At 46.1% G+C, this 13,194-nt stretch overlaps 1 protein-coding gene across 5 annotated transcripts in view; it reads right to left on the bottom strand.

Annotated features, from left to right (window-relative positions):
- The window catches only part of slf1 (SMC5-SMC6 complex localization factor 1), a 59,614-nt gene that overhangs the window by 20,155 nt on the left and 26,265 nt on the right, over positions 1–13,194 (bottom strand). The window lies entirely within an intron of this gene.

The raw sequence follows: 13,194 nt of genomic DNA, 5'->3' as shown, positions 1-13,194 counted from the left end.
GGTATGCAGCGAAAGAAAGGTTTTGTCTGCCAAGAAGTAATTTGTAAGACAGGCATGTGAATGCACTTATAAATCATGCCATTATCCCTCATCACCTGAAATCAACTCCACTATTTTTCTGGGACTCTGAAGAGCAGAGCCACACTGCCTACAAACTGACTAAACCCACTGAACTAAAACACCGTTATTTTTCTTCGATAAAACAATCACAAGGTTTTACAAGATAACATCATGTTTTTTTTTCAGCTTGTCTACATTTGAGGATGTTAAATTAAGATTTTATATGATTCTACTTTTTCAGACCACAAAATAAAAGGAACAAAACAGCCTTGAGCTCCTGCACTTTTTTTTTTTGGTAAACAAAAATATGAATTTAGGAGGTATTAATTTTTCCTCACCGAATAAGAGCCTGAAAATGCTACTGTTTCTTCTAGATAAAAAACAGTGTTGGCGAAAAATCAACACAGTTTTCCCCCACATTGCTTTTTACATTCAGTAACCAGGTGTAGGCTTTTCCCATTATTAACGCCACACATTTGTACCATATCAGGGTACATGGGTTCATGGGCACATGAGACCAGAGGCAGGGACCGAGGTAGGGGCAACACTGTGATGGAAGACTAACACAGAGCACTAGACTTTTGTGAATAATTGTGCAGATCTGGTGGTAAGATTTAATGTTAACATGTACCTAGTTAAATTAAAATTACTTTACAGGACTGATGAAGACATGCAACTGATATTTCATGCAACATTTCCCGTAACTGCTGAACAAGAACGAGCAGACATGCTCCAAAGATCCACCCATCCCTTGGCCATTAGTCTTTGTGACACACCTTGAGTTCCACAGCATTGGTTAGGAGAGTTGGCCCTGATTGGAGGAACAGCATGTTCCTTTGTGACATCACTGTTCCTTTGTGACATCAGTGCAATCCTGAGAGCTTGCAGTGACGTCACAGTTGACCAGTCCTACTCTACCTAGAGTAGCCCTGCTGCTGCTTGGGGAATAAAGTCACAGCTGGCTGTCGACAGAACGGGTCAAACAGAGGTTGAGCCCCAAGTTATATTTCCTTTTATCTTTTCACAGTTTAAATGAGACTAAGAAAATGAAAACTATTCATTGATGTTTTGTGCCTGGACTTTTTTTTCATAAATTCTTGTACGTACTACAGAATTAAACATTTAATACACAGTACATACTGCAAAAAACAAGTCTTTCTGCAGCCTTATACAGTGCCTTCCAAAAGTACTGGGACAGCAAAGTCAAATGCCATTTTAGAGACAGTAACAGCACGTCTGTGACCCGCTGGGCTCTCCAATCATTGAGTAACTATTTGAGATGATTTGCTGCAGGCACTTTGAATTTTTACCCATTCTGGTGCTTCGCGAATTTTCAGTTTTCAGCTTTTTCTTGAGCATGTAAAATACTGTTCAATTACATTTAAATCAGGAAAGCGACTTTGAAGGGCTTCTTGGGTGAACTGGAAGCCTTTTCTTCCACAGAACCAGACAACTTTTTTGAGTCAACTTCCTAATGCTGCCATCAATAAAGATGAGTCAGCCAGTTCCAGAGAAAGCCACAGATGCCCAGGCCATGACTTTACCTCCACCTGGCTTCACGGATGGGGTGCTGTTCTTTGGAATATCTTCAGTTCCTTGAATTCTCCACACTTTAACCTTTCCATCACTTAGGTAAAAGTTCATCTTGGTCTCATCTGTCCACAAAACATTGTTCCAAAACCTCTCCAGGCTCATTTCTGTACTTCTCAGTAAATTCTATCCTGGCCTTTCCATTCTTGGTGCTGATGAAAGGTTGTCATCTTGTGGTGCAGCCACTGTAATTCTGCTGCCCTAATCTTCTGTTAACTGTGGATGGAGTGGTAAACCCTTCACCCTGCACTCTGGAGGTTATGGATGATTTCACTGACAGTTGTTTGGTTTTTAGGTTTTGCTCTGCAGATCTGATCATTTTTCTGTCATCAACACAGATGTTTTTCTTGGCAGAGGCGGTCCTGGCAGATTGGTAATTGTACCTGTGTTTCTTTTCCTCCTTCAGTAAATTCCAAATGTTTTATTTGGGTACGGCCCCTGAGCTGACTTTATTGAAAATAAAACTATGAACTGTGGAGACCCTCTGTAAATATGGATTTTCTCCTCAAGGACTTTCTGGTTGTGGTACTATAGAAAGACTTTGGTCTACCTGCTTAATCACTTACAGCGGCACTGGATAACACGCAAGCCACAAGATCAAGAGATCATATCCTAAAATAGAACAGAAGTAAGAAGGAGTTATTCTGCAATGACAGCTGAAAGCTCACACTGCAGTGCAGCATCCAGTTATGTCTTGTTCCTCTGAGAACCTGGATCCTGAAGCATTCAGAAACACACTAGTTCTGATCTACAGCAGATGTCTGCAGTTCAAGCTCTATGACATCACTTCCACCTTACAACCTTCCAGCAGAAGAGGTCAAAGGAAAATAAATCGTTCCATGAGAAAAGCACTTTGCATGTCAGGTTTAATTAAGATCTTATCCCGTGGCAAAAAAAAAAAAGATCACTCGGAGAAATAGGTGAAAAGATCAGAATGTTTATCAGCAACGTATTGAAGATATTTTGGTACAAATCTTATGCTGCTGCGGCGTGAAAAAAACCTTCATGTAGATAGACAAGTATACTGTGGCGCTGTTTAATGAAGCAAAGAGATTTATCAAATATCCCTATAAGCTGAGAGCCAGATGTGCACTGGTACATTCTCAGCTTTTCTTAAAAACTAGAAGGGCTCAGCAGCTCAAGCATCTCTGCTTGTTCCAGCGGGTTCACTATCATACCAAGGGACTGGTCAGAGCTGAGGTTACCCATGACAAGCTAGACTCTATGCTACAGGCGGAGACTATGTTGGTCCTTTTATGTGGCATTAACTGGTTTCAGGCAGAGATCAAAGCGATTTCTGAAAGGGTCCAGTTACAATGCTGATCACCAATAAAGCTACTGTACATCCCAAGGTTAAGCGCTTAAACAGGAACTGGTCTCAACACTGCGGAAGACAACGTGGGCGAAGTCTGCGAACAGGAGAATCGATGCCGTGGGAGATGAGGGGAGTGTATGGGGAGATGTGTCGCCCCTCCAGGGCTCTTGTGGAGCGTGCGTGCGAGCGGGCGGCATCCGAACAGGACCTCCCCGACTCGCCTGCTGCCGAACACCCCCACCACACTTCTGCAGCTCTGCCTCTTTGCCAAAGGAGAGCCCGAGTCCGTGACACGGCGCTCCGGAGACATCTGGACACCTCCGGCGAGCTGCCACGGACCCACCGCCGCGCCGGCCAGAACGGGTCGCCCTCCCGCGCTCCGCCCACCACTGACAGCTCAGCGCGGCACCCTGTCGCCAACTCGCCAGAACCAGATAAAGACCCTTTGTCACCGAAGAAAGGACATCGCAACGTGCGCAGTTCAGTTTCCAGCTGCTGCGACTCTCAGGAGACACAACTACCGCCTGGACTGCCACATACCCCTGTTTCACTTTTTAATCGAGCAGTGCACAGCGGCATACGAACACAGCACTTTGACTCTGCAGGTGCAGGTTTTCCATTAAAATAGCCAAGACAAAATGACTACCACCTTTTCCTGGTGAGTCTGCTTTTACCTTTTTACGTCTGTTAAAAAAGGTAAATGAAAAATATACCTTAATATATTTAAGATATATTGACAATACACGTAAGTATTGGGGATATATATATAAATACAGTATATTAAAGACAGCAAAACTCACCACCACCAGGTGGCAACAAGCAATAGCTCTGGATCCAGCTTTTTACTCCCAATATAAAAAGAAAATGACGACACTTAGGAATCTTGAACATGGTAATCATCAAGGAATAAAAAAAAAAGTCCGAATAAAGGGGGCTAAAAGAGGAGGAAGATGAGAGGACTGGAAAAAGGTAAAACGGTACATGTGCTCAATTGGGATCATGTTATATAATGATACACGTAACATAAACCATCAATGTAAAATGTATTTAAAAAGGAGGGGGGGGGGGGGATTCGGCGAGGAAAGGGTTAAACTCCAGCTCTCTCTTTCCCCTTTCTTCTCCCCACCGGAGTGGAAAAAAGAAACGTGCTGTGGAGAATTGAGTCAACGTGCCTCACCGCGTACTAACTACGGGGAGACTGTTATTAAAATACAGGAATTCAAGCATGAATTCTGGATGGGGACGTGGTGATGGGCAAAGTTTTTTATCCCAACCCCCCCCGCCCCAGCCCCATGCACAAGAGGCTGCAGCCCAAATCAGAAACATTCAAGTCTGAATGACTCCGCCACGAGCCGCTGACGCAGTCCCTACCGCCGCGGTGTCAAACTGCTTGACAGGCCGAAACCCAGAATGTGACAAAGGCAGAGATGAGGCTGTGTGCGCAGCCTGTACAGTTGCCAGCAGACCTTGATGAATGCAGGAGCTGGTACATCTCCTCCCCTAGGACAATGGAATCAGCCACTGCCTATTCCTCACAATGGCCCGTAAAATACACATCTGTCAGTGCTTTGCCATTCCCCTTTGAGAAGCCGGGCTTGATATGATATTGGCTCTCACATCACTGAGACCGATTGAAGTAAGTCCAGGTATTGGCGTGATGTGTCAGATACACTGCGCTGCAGATAAATAAAACACCTGGGGGATTGAATGCGAACCGGGGTAATTATACGGCGCCGGGGCTCGCGCTGGAGCAGCGCCGGACTCCCTGCCTCACAGACGGCCCGCCGACAGAGGGCAGGAGAAGACAGGGAATGGAGGAAAAACAAAAGAGGAAAAGGCAGGGGGAAAAAAAGGGAAAAGGGCTCATCCTCCTCTTTTCTTCCTGCAGCCCGACACCAAAACCATCGGAGACATGCTCCGATACAGCTCGAGAGCAGACAAAACAGTAAACATGTTTTAAGAAGCTGACAGATACATTTAAAATATTTTAACAGGGTAACCCACTGAGAGGCAACATCTTGTACTCACAGGAGTCCCCATTAATGCTTTTAATGAAGATAATTTAGCAGCAGTCTGAAATTGGCTTAGTCTTCTGCCGATGATGACTTACCCACTTAAAGATATACATCTCAGCGCAAATTGGTATGTCATCTGAAAATGCATAACTGAATTTGTTAACTGGAAGGATAAATAAAACAATAACAAGGGGAAAGTAATGTAAGGTCATGATCCACAGCAGTGTCCCTGAATCTGTCCAATCCCCCATGCTTGCCGGTACAAGAGCAGGCCAGGCCAAGAAACCTTTTCCGTGCCTCTCCTGAAACTCCGCAGACACAGTGCCGTGAGGACGCAGTGTGGCAGGACATATTCACAAAGCATTAAACACGCATGGCACCACAAAAATGCCGGCTGGCCTTGTCCGGTCTAACCTTTTTTTACTTCTTGGAGTGCAAACAAAACAATTTAAACCTACCAAGAAAAATACAAAAAAAAAACTCTTCTGTTAAAATTCAGTTTATGGATTTGTTCTGGGATCGCTGCTGTCTGATCTAGAGCAAATGGCTACACCCTGGTACAGAGGAGGAGACCTGTCAAACACAAACAGGTGAAGTTACAAATGTTGCAACAGCCGCACAAGACTGTACGATGCAGAAGACAGGAGTTTATGTTGATTCATCACCTTATTCAACTAGTCATTGTGGGGAAGCAAATAGAAAAATGTCCAACAAATTGCTTGGGTACAGTGTTAGAGTTAGATTTGCTAAAATTATACTCAACGCATTAGTGAGACATCACTTGGAATACTGCGCTTAGGTTTTGTCCCACAACAAAGACAGAGCTATTCTAGAGGTGGCAGAAAGGAGAACAAGCAGGCCTTCCTGGAGGGGGTGACACAGGCACGTGCTCAGGCGATCAGAGCCCCGACGGTCTTGACCAGACCAGCTCAGGGGACACCTTCAAGCTCTGCATCCATTCAGGACAGGGCGTTTGTAGCCGCTATATTTTTCTAATTGACATACAGTACAAAAGCAAAGCAGATACAAGGCTCTTTTTTTCCCCGATGAGACAACCTGTTACTGAAAGCTTGAGATTTTATGTTTCTTACGCAGAAGAAAGAAACAAAAGACGTAATAGCAGCTGTTTGTGGGGAAAAAAAAGCACTAATAAAGCCATAAATGCACTAATATAGCATTTGTCAAAAAATGGCAGGCATGCTGTTATCTTTTTGAAGTTTAACACAGACACTTCCATTCACTTCATCTGCCCACTGTTTATACAGTAGTTACTTCAGGTTCAACTTTTGGCAGCACCTTAAAGTTGCACGGACACTTCAGCGCACGGTTCGGAAGAAAACAACAACAAAAGAATAAGAAGCAAACCTGCAAAGAGCTTCAAAGAGGGAGAGACACAGCTACACACGCCCGGCCCTGAAAGAGCAGAAGCGTGGATGGCAGGGGGCCACATCTGGATACTGACAGGCCTAGAACTCACAGCAAAATCTTCCCCAGAACTCGGCTCTTCCAAACCAGAACCATGCACAAATGAGGTCATGCATAAGGAGGGCATTACACAAGATTGCTATTAGGCTCTATCCGTTGTTCTAGGAAGACATGCCTTTCAACATGAGAATGCAGCAGCAGACACGAACACGTTAGTTAGTGGCATTCCCTTTCCCCCCCTAAAAGACTAGCCCACTGCCATTTGATTACTTTTGATTACTAAGGAACACTACCATCATGAGGTTATGCTGCAAAAGGAACACAGTTAAGCTCTGCTTTCAATGGAATACCACTCGAATATAAAGACCTATTTTCTTAGTCATGAATCAGGGTTATTTACAGCCACTTAATAACCATACATTACTCTACTAACAGTGATTCCTTAAGGTCACATTCCCAGCTCAGGCTGCTCAGAAAGTACTACAATGGATTCAAAAAATTAACCTGGGTATTATAGCACGTCTTGCAGATACAAACAGATACATATATTCAATTAGCAGTCCTAATATCTGGACTAAAGAGCACCTTATGTAGCACAGCCACACGGTATAAGCTTCTGGTGCAGAACGCGTCCAGAATAAACCCAGAAACACAGCACGGAGTACCGCGGTTAATATACCGAACCTGAACACCCCGGCTGTACCAGGCGGCTTCAGGAGACCTGTACCGTACGACACCTTGCAAGTGACAGTGACATGGAACTGCAGCGGCTAGGTGTGGCTGGGCTGAAGGATTACAAGGCTCCTTGGTGTGAACCCACCTGGCTGAGGCAAGACAACCTGGCCATGTGGAACGAGCCCAGGAGCTGCTGCAGGGGCGAGGATGGAGGGGAGAGCCAACACAACACTGGGAAGATAGGAATTCACTGTCCCGGGTTACAGGACACCTCCCCTCCTGCAACGACTCGGTCTCAGGCTTCGTTACCCTGTGGGTCATGGTTCGTGCAGACCATGATTCGTGGACTCCCTGCTTTTTGGGCAATTCCTGATCTCGGGTTTTCCCATTGCTCACTGCCGTGTTAAATGAAAAAGAACAGATCAGCAAAGCTGCATTAAATATTTCTCTGGCAGGAAAAGTCTGCCGGATGAGACTCAGCTCAGCATTTCAGTGTTCACTGCTTTTTCACCGAAACGTTGGCTAATTTCACTGAATGCGATAAAAAGAGTAGCTCGATCAGAACATTTCAGCTACATGCAAACGTCACATCAATGTGCAATATGAAATCCTAAATGCATGTCAACCAACACAGAAAACAAAAAAGCAACACAGTTTGTATTGCTCCAGTCTCGACCAGGAGCAAAGGCCAATAGATTTCTTCATCAGAGCCAATGTGCTCAATAATGTAATAGATACTACAGTTATACAATTTTAAAAAACAATTTCAAAATGACCTTCAGAGTACTAAGACAGAGGGAAGAAGATGAGGAGACATTAAACATTGCATGACCGTTTTATCAAAGCAAGACCTTGAAATAATACAAGCTTTTCAGGATCTGATGAAAAGCATGACATCGCCAGGAAATACCCTGGCAATACTACAAGAACCCCAGAGTGAGTACAAATGGTCTTACAATTCCTTTCAACTGCATGTGTATGTGCATCCAATCACTGCCCACTGAAATGCAGCCTTGCCTAGGAGACACACAGGGGCCATTCTGCACCAGCAGCCCCACCTGGGAGACACACAGGGGCCATTCTGCACCAGCAGCCCCACCTGGGAGACACACAGGGATCATTCTGTACCAGCAGCCCCACCTGGGAGACACACAGGGGCCATTCTGCACCAGCAGCCCCACCTGGGAGACACACAGGGGCCATTCTGCACCAGCAGCCCCACCTGGGAGACACACAGGGATCATTCTGCACCAGCAGCCCCACCTGGGAGACACACAGGGGCCATTCTGCACCAGCAGCCCCACCTGGGAGACACACAGGGGCCATTCTGCACCAGCAGCCCTACCTGGGAGACACACAGGGGCCATTCTGCACCAGCAGCCCCACCTGGGAGACACACAGGGGCCATTCTGCACCAGCAGCCCCACCTGGGAGACACACAGGGGCCATTCTGCACCAGCAGCCCCACCTGGGAGACACACAGAGGCCATTCTGCACCAGCAGCCCCACCTGGGAGACACACAGAGGCCATTCTGCACCAGCAGCCCCACCTGGGAGACACACAGAGGCCATTCTGCACCAGCAGCCCCACTTTACAGCACAGGCTTAAGTGGAAAAATCTCAAAAAACATAGTCCGATTTACAGCTTCAGAGTTTTGACAGGTGTTTGAGGGATATGAGTAGATGCAGGTCATGAAAAGTTTAGTGTAGAGTACCAGAACTTGTCTAAAAAGAAGGGAAACTGACGGCAGATGTTTACAATTGTTTTGTATTAAGGGAAATACTGCATGTTATAGATATACGTCTTATAAATATACACAATGAAGGATTTAATTCGGTCTTTGAAAACTATTGACAGAACCCAACACATGCATACTATCTCCAGAAGGATATCAGCTCTGGTACTTCCAAATGCTTCTTATAATTTATTGCTCCCATATAATACATTTCAGAAAACATTTCATGGATACATCTGTACAAAGGCACGGGTCAGGAGAAGGGTATAAAGTCATTTGAAAGACGCTGGATATCCCTTCGAGCGTGAAGTGGATCATTAAGGGAAAGGTGCTCTGCACCACCCAGCACTACCTAAACCTGGCAGCTGGGCAAGCAGGAAACTGGGCCACTGTGAGGCCAGGAAAAACCCTGTAAGAGTTACAGAGCTCAGTAGCTGAGGTGGGTCATCAATATCCCAGCTACCACACCAAACTGGCCTTTATGGCTGAGTGGCAAACCCAGCTCAAAGTCTGGAACGTTAATTGCAATTGATGATTTTTGATAATGTCAGAGTGATGTTAAGGAAACCAGACACATACAATGAAATATATAGTTAGTTCCACTGCAGACAGAATAAAATGGTTTTCTTCGGCAGCCAAACAGAATGAAAGCAAGCTTCAACGGCGAGAGGCTGTGCAAGAGGAGCCAGGACTCTGCACGACCGTGGCCCGCAGGAGGCGTTTCAGAGGCAGTCAGGACAGACAGAGCTTAACGACGGGAGCCTTCACTTCTGCAACAAAGAGCCTGGATATTGGGCATACCACGTTTGTCACAAGAGCCTGCGGAATAGACCAAATGCATTGTTTTTACTATGAGACATACTTCAAGAGTGTGCACTTTTACGACACAGAGGGTGGGCTGAGGAGGGATCAAGACGAGGGTCACTGGAACTGCAGACTTCACCCAGGCAGCAAGGAGGGAAAAAACTAAGGGTATTCTTGGCCCCAAAGTATCGTCTCGAACATCAAAAGAAAAGCATGAAGCTGTTCTTTCAATACGGCTAAAAAAAACTGAAGGACCCCAGTTGGTGTCTCAATCCATATCATGGGAATGTCACCGCATACAGGCGACCAGCCGGAAGAGCAAGGAGTGCTGCACCAGCACGCGCGACGAGCAGTGAGATCAGAGCCGCCAGTCTTGCCCGCTCTTGCTCTCCTGACGCGTCACGCAGAGACCCAGCGCAATCCCTGCCTTTCCCATCCTCACACCTGCACGCCGCTTCTCCGAGAGGCCGTGACCGGAACGACTGGCTCGAGTGGGCACGGAATCCGACCCCCCCGGCCTGCAACAAATCCAGTTCAGCCGAGTTTTCCCCAACAGGAAGCCACGCAGGACTCGCAGGCAGGAGAGCTGTAAGTGGGTGGGGACGTCCCTGAAGACCACAAGTGCTTTAATTAGCTGCTTAAACGTAAAGTAGACTCACAGCCACAGCCATCTGGAGCTCTCTTCAACGCCCATCATTCGGCAGAAATGAAAACGAATAACGAACGATGTGGAGACCCTCAAGTGAGGACACGCTTGCCCTGAAACGTGCCCGAGTGGCGACTTCAGGGGGCCCCTGACTGGCTAGAAAGGGGCGTTGGAGGTGGGGCCAAGAGCTGTCGCCCCTGAGCTGTGAGCCTGCAGGGGGCAGTGGACAGCCTAGCCGCGATTCCGATTCTGAATCGGCTATTCCAAACAAAAACAGAATGGAGGAAAGGTGACCAACAGGGCCGTTCACTCATTCACGACCAGTTACCAGTTGATGCCAGGATCTCAGCCAGCTCTCTCCTGAAGGAAGTCAGGGGGCCGGCTTCAACCACATGGCTGGGCAGCTTAATCCACACTCCTTTTTGTAAAGAGGTTTCCCATTTCCCTCTTCTGCCTTTCCAAGATATTTGTTCTTTGTGAGCAAAAAAAATGCGACAGTGTATTCTCCATAGCATTTGTTTTTTTACTTATCAGTGTAGATAAGCCAGCAGCCATGTCACCCTGCAGCTTACTAGCTAAGCAGGTGTGAGCCTGGTCAGTACCTGGATGGGAGACCTCCTGGGAAAAACTAAGGTCGCTGCTGGAAGAGGTGTTAGTGAGGCCAGCAGGGGGCGCTCACCCTGCGGTCCATGTGGGTCCTAATACCCCAGTATAGTGACGGGGACACTATACTGTAAGCAAGCGCTGTCTTTCAGATGAGATGTAAAACCGAGGTCCTGACTCTCTGTGGTCATTAAAAATCCCAGGGTGTTTCTCGAAAAGAGTAGGGGTGTAACACTCCTGGCCAAATTTCCCATGCCTCCTAATAATCCCCCTCTATGAATTGGCTACATTACTTTGTTCTCCTCCCCCCCCACCCCGACGGCAGGCGGAGCGACGCGCTGGTTGGAGTATTCTCGGTCGCATTTAATGGCAACGTCAGCTCAAAGATTTGGTTCAAACCACCAAATGGAGACGGGCGTGCCAACAAGCGGACCCTGCTGATGTGGGATTAACGCAAGGATGAGAGAGACTTATCAGTGTGGAATTAACCTCTGCTTTTTGCTTCATTTCATACCACTAAAACCTCTAAAATGCACTGTGGTGCTGATGACTTGATTCCTTTCTGGATACATCACCACTGCATTCTCAATATTTTGTTTCTCAGGGGATTCATTTAAAAAAAAAGACCAAAAATGATGCTGATGAAAGCACAGGTGACTACTACAAATAAAGAGCAACCACTTGAAATGTTCTTAAAAATATTCAAAAATATTTTACAAGTGCTCAGCAGCTGGAGAAAATAAAAACATGCTTATTAACAAACTTAAAAAAATAAAAGGGCATCTGAACCCATAAAAAGAAATAAAAACACACCTTCAACACATAAATGGAGAGAAATTAAACTAGGGATTTGCAGCATGGCGATTATATAGAACGGTCAACCCTCATTACCCACACCATAACAAGTGACAATATTCCGGAAAGACTGGACTGAAGAGCAAATCCCAGCAGCTCCAAGACACACACACAGTATGCCTCTGTTCAGAATAGGCTCAAGGATACATTGCACAGTTGTCAGAAATGCAATGGTTATCCTCCGGTTCACACTTCAAGGAAAGCCATGATTTTATTGGTGCCCAGTAAAGCCATACCTTTGAGAAGGAAGAGCAAATAAGGCTTGAAGGCTTAGGGGCCGCCTGGTTTCGGATTGCTGGTATCCTGAACTTTTAAATGAGCGGCTCCTTCAAAACACCCTCACTGGGCTGGAAGATGCTGAGCAAGCCCAGCAGAGGAACTGTGAGACCAGACGTATGGCTTAACCAATAAGATGGCAAAAACATGTGACTATTACTGCTATATGAGACCGCACAGGCTGAGCTCCGGGACCCTAGAGGACTGCGGGTTCAAGCCTGGATCATGTCACGAGCAGTAGGGTGCAGCTGGTCACTAGCCCACTGTGACTGGGACTCGGGGGGGTTGAGAGTAGTTGGCCTCCCTCGGCGACACAGGGCCCCCTGTTGGCCTCCTGGGTGACCGAATGCGACTGCCGATGCCACAGGTATATTTCAGATCAACACGCCCTGGGTTAGAGTGCTTGCTAAACAAATAACAGCTGTAGCATCCCACCCTTTATCAATGAATGCTTGAATTCCAGGATGACGTCAGGTCTCACCCTTATCAGCTCACCCTGACCACAGTGCTTCACTTGCTCAGTCCTGGGGAAAGGCAATTTCCTTCTTCACATGGGTTTAGGAGGTGAAGCAACACACACAGGCAGGGACTTACAAGGCCTGAATGCAAATCCCCCCCTGACAACTGGGCCGACAGGGAAACTCGGGATGACATGCAGTTTCAAAGAAAAAACTTTCTTGTGTTTTCATTGATTTAATTCTAGGAAGCTCTGATAGTTTGGAGTGCAGAGACAGAGCCTCGATCATAAAGAAAAGGTTTGTATTTTAAAAAAGCTACATCTTTGCTGACCTGCTTAATCTCCTCATCTCTGCAGGAGATCTCGGGCCCTATGGAGCAAAGCTAACAGATTAATCATTGGGGCTAAACAATCCCAATCTAATTTATTTTTTAGGACAGAATACATACATGTGTTAATAGGAAACTGAATCAAATTAACTATAATTAGCCAAAGTGAAATGGAATGGAAGATTCCCAAGCTAATCTTCAGTTTTCAGTTCAAGAGTAAATGCTTCATGGAAAGGGACACATTATTTGACATATTCTCCATTCACTAAGCTCTAAACTGGTGAGCTTACGGCACGCAAGAAATACAGAGCAGGAAAAAAAGAGAACGATTTCATTTTGACACACTTCTTACGCGCGGGGAAAAAACTCACAGGAATCTCGGAGAAAGGCAGAATGAGGCATTTTAAA

Source organism: Lepisosteus oculatus, chromosome 3, assembly GCF_040954835.1.
Source record: "Lepisosteus oculatus isolate fLepOcu1 chromosome 3, fLepOcu1.hap2, whole genome shotgun sequence".
NCBI lineage: Eukaryota > Metazoa > Chordata > Actinopteri > Semionotiformes > Lepisosteidae > Lepisosteus > Lepisosteus oculatus.
The sequence above is the reverse complement of the archived record's forward strand: the minus strand, read 5'-3'. Positions and strand labels throughout refer to the sequence as shown.